This window comes from Girardinichthys multiradiatus, chromosome 5 (genome assembly GCF_021462225.1).
Source record: "Girardinichthys multiradiatus isolate DD_20200921_A chromosome 5, DD_fGirMul_XY1, whole genome shotgun sequence".
Taxonomy (NCBI): domain Eukaryota; kingdom Metazoa; phylum Chordata; class Actinopteri; order Cyprinodontiformes; family Goodeidae; genus Girardinichthys; species Girardinichthys multiradiatus.
Genome location: NC_061798.1, coordinates 32,220,365 through 32,227,835, shown reverse-complemented (window position 1 = coordinate 32,227,835; position 7,471 = coordinate 32,220,365). Strand labels below are relative to the sequence as shown.

General features: G+C 37.2%; 1 long non-coding RNA gene across 1 annotated transcript; it reads left to right on the top strand.

The window, feature by feature from the left end:
• Positions 1–385: 385 nt before the first annotated feature.
• Positions 386–5,508, top strand: LOC124868689. Its single transcript, XR_007038368.1, has 3 exons — positions 386–522; positions 2,239–2,286; positions 3,808–5,508. It is a non-coding gene; the product is annotated as an uncharacterized LOC124868689 (long non-coding RNA).
• Positions 5,509–7,471: the final 1,963 nt, after the last annotated feature.

Genomic DNA, 7,471 nt, shown 5'->3' with positions numbered 1-7,471 from the left:
TCTGCTTGTGCTGTCGTACTTAATTATTAATGTGCAAGAAATATGAGAATTGACCTTAACCCTGACCTAAAAAACCTTATGTTGAAGTTTTAAGCATTTTGTTATGGGAATATCAAGGTGCAAATGTTCTGTGTCATTGTATTTGACTGTATTAAGATGACATTTCATGTCATTTTTTGCTGCTGCCATTTGTCCCCTCTGCTTGCTTCAGAACCAGCTTTTAGAGGCAGCAGTAGGGTCTATAGGGAACTTATTTCTGGATACGACACTGACATACGATGTCTGTGTCGGGTAATAGTCCACACCACATATGTATATAAATAGAGTTTACATCTGTTAGCTCTCTGGCTGGGTATATAAAGGCAGCTACTGTGAAACAGTTGTACCTTTACCTTAAAGCTCAGCATGAGCTCAAATAGACAGGCTTTCAACCAAAGCTTGGTGTCTCTTGGTAGTCTCTAAGGTGTCTCGAAGAAATGTCTTTACACACGACACTGCAAGCGAGAGTGATCTTCAGTAGAGGTGAGTGACTTTTCACATCCTACTCACTTTTATATAAATTATAAAACTACTAGCCAATGATTCTCTATAAAATAGCTTTGATGTGGAGCCATTTAAATTCACCTGATTTTGCCAACTGTATAATAAATCAATATTTTACAATGTATGCTGCTATTTATCAGGATTGCTATACTTGTAAAAAAAAAAAAAAGCCCGACTGACTTATTACCCCAAAACTACGGTCTTATAGAGCGTTTTTAACTGTTTTGAGGACTATGTGGGAGTGGAAGCATCTCCTGATACTGCTGATGTTTGCTGCAGTATTTTGAACTATGGAAACAGATTTGTTAAAATTATTAGAGGCACATCAATGGGCTTTGTTTAGGGGTTGCATGCATGTGTGTTTCTTAGTTTTAAGGCACATTTCAGGGTTTACATAATAGGGTTGCAGACCAGCAGGAAATGTAAAACCTCCAAAACAGAAACAACAATAAAAACCAAGGAATTAACAGAATATATCGATTCAAAAATAGTCTTTAATTGGTATAAGTGGGTATTATTTTATCATTATATATTATTATCTAGCAAAAGTATTCTTGCCTCTTGAACTTTTTAAAATTTGATTTCATTACAACAAAATACTGTTTTTTTAATCGGGATGTTATGTAATTGACCAAGAAAAAGTGGTGGGAATTGTGAAGTTAAGGAAGAATTAATGCATGTTTTTTTTATATACCATCCAATGCAACCAAATGCCATCAGAAGTCATCTAATTAGTTAATGCAGTCCATCTGTGTGTAGTTCTATCTCAGTATAAACCCAGCTGTTCTGTGTTAAAGCCTCAGGAGTTTATAAGAGAACCTTAGAGAACAAGGAGCATCATGAAGACATAAAATTACACCATACAGGTCAGAGATAAAGCTGTGGAGAAGTTTAAAGGGGAGAATTGGTTTATAAAACAATATCCCATGATTTGAATGTCTCACAGAGCACTGTTTATCATTGGAAAATAAAAAGAGCATGGTTCAACTGCAAATCTGTGATGGGAAAGTTCCACGACACATAAACACACCCTTCCTCACAAGACACATGGTGGTGGTAGGATCATGCTGTGGGAATGCATTTTGTCAGCAGGGACAGGGAAGCTGATTAGTGTTGATGAAAATATGGATGGAGTTAAATACTGTATTGGAGTAATGGAGTAATTCTGTATTTGCCTCTGCAAAAAACTTCAGACTATAAGTGAGGTTCACCTTCAAGAAGGTCATTGATCCTAGTCATGCAGTCACCAGATGAAACCATATTCATGTGTAAAACTGGCTCAGTCAAAGTCTAGTCTTAATTCCAATTAAAATTGGATTTTATTTAAAAACTGATGTTCATCCATTTTCATAAATTCCCAGAAAAGTAAATTGAAATTTGTGGTTGTAATGAGATAAAATCTGAACAGGTTCAGTGGGTGTAAATACTTTTAAAGCCACTGAACCTTCTGACAAATCCTATACTTAATTTCAGGTTTAGGACATCAAAACAATAATTTGATACACTTTATTACAGTGATAATGGCCTTATCAATGAGTAAATAAAATCTTATAGATTGAATAAAGAATTACAATTTGAAACAACAAAATAGTTATATTAGGTAGGATGGTTAAAAAGTATGGCATACTAAAATTTGTGTGGATAATGCTGAAAATATCTATCCATCTATTTTCTATACCCGCTTCTACCATGCAGGGTCGCAGGGGTGCTGGTGCCTATCTCCAGCGGTCAACAGGCGAAGAGGTGGGGTATACCATGGATGGGTTGGGTCGCCAATCCATCGCAGGGCAACCCAGAGACACAAAGGACAGATGCACACATGCACACACCCATTCACACCTAAGGGCAATACAGAGAGACCAATTAACCTAACAGTCATGTTTTTGGACTGTGGGAGGAAGCTGGAGTACCCGGAGGGAACCCCCACATGTATGGGGAGAACATGCAAACTCCATGCAGAAAGACCAACGGCCAGGACTCGAACCCAGGACGTTCTTGTTGCAGGGAACAGTGCTAACCACTGTGCATCCCATGCTGGAAAAATTTTTCCTTAAAAACCAGAAGACCCAATTTGATATATAAACAGTCGTCATTTCCAAAGCTGGTGTCACCGAATGTAGTTGCAATGGTCACATCAAAATATCCTGATTTAAAATAAGATAACACATTGTAAGAAAAGTTCCTTTCTTTTCTTTTTTCTGTTTTATTTAGCTGCCATTTGGCCTCTTTGCCAGCTTTAGAGCAGAGCCTTAGTGACAGCTGAAGTCTGTTCAGGAAATGCATTTTAGAAAGCAACACTACACTGACAAAACTCATGTCTTAAGTTCCTGAGATGTTTCTGGTGACATTCAATAACTCGCTAGGGTGATGTGAACTAGCAGATAAGTATAGAAATAGACTTAGCCGAGTACGGTTACATGAGGCAGCTACCTGAACCAGTTTCTGTATTGCCAAATGCCATTGAAGAAGCGTCAGTATGACTGAGTACAACTTGAAAAGATGACACCAAAGTGGAAAATACTTTGAACATTATTTTGGCCAGAACACCCATATTGTTAACTAGGGAAAGCCTTTTTGAAAATTCATAATTATTTACAATTTGCCTATTTTCTCCTGAAAAAAGAGTTGCACAATACCTAAACAGGTCCTTCATGATGAAAAACGACATATGGTAGCAAATGAATCATGCAGAGTTCAAAGCACATACTTTGTAGTGCACTGTGGAGAACTCAAATCTGTATTTAGTTTTACTACTTGTTTAGAAGCCAAGTGAATGACTGAGAGTATTAATATCTTTATTTTAATCCTGGTAAGAAACCAAATACTTTTATTGCTAAAAATCCAACTTAAATATCAACCCACTGATGAAAACTTAAGATCTTGAAAGCCTTATTAAATCCCCATATATATGTCTAATTACACATATATATATACATGAGTGTCTTCAAGCTGTGTGAATACAGTACTTTGGCAAAATATGTATTTATCTCTTTAGCTTTTTATGTTTTGTCAAGTTTATCACAAACTACATTGTTTATTGTTGGAAAATTTTGTGAGAGGGTAACACAAAGTTAAAAATCATTGTAAAGTGGAATGAAATGGATGCATAGTTTTTTAATGTTTTTTACAAATATCAATGTGAAAAGTTTTGTGTGCAATTGTACTCAAATTCATCCCTCTTTACATTGATACCACTAAATAAAATCCAGTGCCTTCAGAAGTCACCTTATAATTAATTAAAGCCTCTTCTTTTTTTTCTTTCAGCTTTTTCCTTTCAGGGGTTGCCACAGCGATCACCTGTCTTCATCGAACCCCATCTTCAGCATTTTCTTCTTTTACACCCACTACCTTCAAGTCCTCTTTGACTCCATCCTTAAATCCTCTTTGGTCTTCCTCTAGGCCTCCTGCCTGGCACTTCCAGCCTCACCATCCTTCTACCGATGTACTCAGTATCCCTTCTCTGACCATGTCTGGCCGCTCTGGCTTTATCTCCAAAACATTGAACATGAGCTGTCCCTCTGATAAAGTCATTCCTGATCCTATCCATCCTCATCACTCAAGATAACCTCAATATCTTCATCTCCACTACCTCCAGCTCTGACCCCTGTCTCTTCCTCAGTGCCGCTGTCTCTAAATCAAACAACATTGCTGGTCTCACCACCGTCTTGTACACCTTTCCTTTCATTCTTGCTGACATTTTGTTTATCATACAACACACCTGACACTGTTCCCCGTCCATTCCAACCTACCTGGACACGTTTCTTCACCTCTTTTCTAAACTTACGGTTGCTCTGGACTGCTAACCCTCCTCTGCATCATTTCAACCAACTCTCTAGCTTTTCCCGTCATAGTCCCAACATTCAAAGTTCGTACTCTCAGGCCTAGACTCTTGCCTTTCCTCTTCTCTCTCTACTTACGGACGCATCTTCTTCCTCATCTGCCTCTTTTTATTTGTTGACCAACAGTGCCCAATTTCAACCAGTACCCTGTGTGTCACCGCCATCAATGGCGGTCGTTGATATGCATTACACTAACTAAAGCCTATATATGCTTATTTTAATCTCAGTATAAATACAGTTGTTCAGTATTTAAAACAATATCACACACTTAAAATATCTCACAGAGAACTGTTAAATTTATCATCATGAAATTAAGAGTATGGTGCAAATCTACCCATGCCCACCTGAACCGATAGGCAAGAAGAGAATTAATCACAGAAGCAGCTAAGCAACCCATGGTTACTCTGGAGGAGCTGCAGAGATCCACAGCTTAGGTAAAAGTTGCCAGTAAAATCATGAGGTGTGCATTCCATAAATCTGGATGTTATGGAGGAGTTTCAAAAAGAGAAACACTATTGAAAGAAAGCCATAAGAAGTTAAGCATAAAATCTTGTCCAATGCTAGGTGCTCCGGTCAGATTACACCAAAATGTATGCAAAAAAAGGACTTGTATGAAAATAAATATATCTAAATATCTGTGCATTACCCTCAACATATTTTCCCACACTGAAATACAATGGTAGCAGCATCATGTTGTCGTAATATTTCTCTTCAGCAAAGACAAGGAAGCCAGTCAGAGGAAGTGGAAAGTGAATGGGACTGAATACATGTTAAATGCTGGAAGAAAACCTAGCAGAGACTGCAAAAGACTTTATACTGCAGGGAAGGTTCACCTACCAGCAGGACAAAAAGCCTCAGGCAGCCAGAACTTGAACAAAATGATTTAAATCAAAGCATATTCTTGTGTTAGAGTGGCCAGGTCGAAGCCTTGCAAATGATGTTCATTAAAGCTCTGAATGAAATCTGAGCGAGCTTTTGCTAATTTGCAAAACAATGGGCAAAATGTAGGGGGTATGCCCAAAGAGACATACCCCCTAAAATTGGCTGCTGTAATTGCAGTGAAAGGCTCTACAAGGTTTTTCTACTTTTATTTGTAGAAATAATAAATAAATAAATTATCATAATACTAGGATTCTGAAGTCTGAATAATGAACCAAGCCCATCCTGTATCTTGTTCTGAATTCATTTAGTCTATCCCCGTTTTAGTCTTAAAAACAAGAGGAAATCCCGTACAGACAGGAGGCTTTCCCTTCTGTGCAATAATGTTCCAAAACACAGTGCCATACTGAATCAGGAATGTGATAAACAAAAAGAAAGGATCGAGATACCTGAATGATTAACAGGATTTGGTATAGTTGGACATTTGGTCACAGGAGCTTCAATCCCAGGGTGAACTGTTTTTAGTTCAACACATTATCAAGGTCACACTGTTATAAATAACATAATTTGCAAAACTCACTGCTTAGGCATGCTTAATATATTACGCATAAGTTCTAAACGCTGCATGTACCTTCCTACATATTGTTATTGACTAATGAATCAGAGAAAAGCAGCCAAAATATTCATAAACACAGGAAGTTGTATTGAATATGAAGGCAGAATCAGTCATGCTGCTATGGAGTCGAGGTCAATGTAATATTGTTGATCATAGGAAGCTTGTCTCAGCTAATAACAATGACAAAAACAAACAGAGGTGGGACGTTTGGGGCTGAATGTTGTGGTGCAGGACATCAACAACCAAAGATCAGGTTTTCTTCCAAACCTCTCTGTGCTTCGAGACATGAAAGAAGCACTTGGAGCTGCCAGCATTCATTACAATACATGGAGGTGTTGCAAAATGAAAAAAATTGAAAGAAATCCTAATCCACTACCTTTGTTCCTTTGTTTACAGTCTCAAATGTTTTATGGGACCCATTGAGTGAATTGTTGAGGTTCTCTATCTAGAGAGCAACTGAAATGACAAAAAAACACAAGACACATCTCAAGTGAAGATGTATAGATAAACTGAAAAGGAATACTAGCAGCTGAACAAACTTGTGCATCCCTCTATGGTTTGGACATATATTAAATGAAACATAATTGAATAAATGCATGCAATATTGTTGCTTATAAACATACCCATACACAGTTTTAATACCATATAAAATTAATGGCTTGAAAGAAATAAAAACTAAACATTTGCAAGTAGCAGATCCCTCTGTGATCTGTCTGAAATTTGGGTTACCTTACATGGAGTGTGTTGACACCTGGTGGTCAAAACAGCAAACAAAGCAGTGAAATCTATGACTAAGAGCTTTATATATATATATATATTATACATACATATTTTTACTATATTTTACACTCCCTTTGACTGTTGTCAAAGTGCAAGATATTGCAAAGTCTCAGAATGCACAATTTTGCCTTATCTGAAATTCTTCCAAAGACCTTCTGTATTTCATGCAGTTAACATTTTCTTTCATGGAAGGTTTGCTGGCTGCTCTCTATTGTATGATGCATACATACATACATACATACATACATACATACATACATACATACATACATACATACATACATACATACATACATACGGTACATACATACATACATACATACATACATACATACATACATACATACAGGTCCTTCTCAAAATATTAGCATATTGTGATAAAGTTCATTATTTTCCATAATGTCATGATGAAAATTTAACATTCATATATTTTAGATTCATTGCACACTAACTGAAATATGTCAGGTCTTTTATTGTCTTAATACGGATGATTTTGGCACACACCTCATGAAAACCCAAAATTCCTATCTCACAAAATTAGCATATTTCATCCGACCAATAAAAGAAAAGTGTTTTTAATACAAAAAACGTCAACGTTCAAATAATCATGTACAGTTATGCACTCAATACTTGGTTGGGAATCCTTTGGCAGAAATGACTGCTTCAATGCGGCGTGGCATGGAGGCAATCAGCCTGTGGCACTGCTGAGGTCTTATGGAGGCCCAGGATGCTTTGATAGCGGCCTTTAGCTCATCCAGAGTGTTGGGTATTGAGTCTCTCAACGTTCTCTTCACAATATCCCACAGATTCTCTA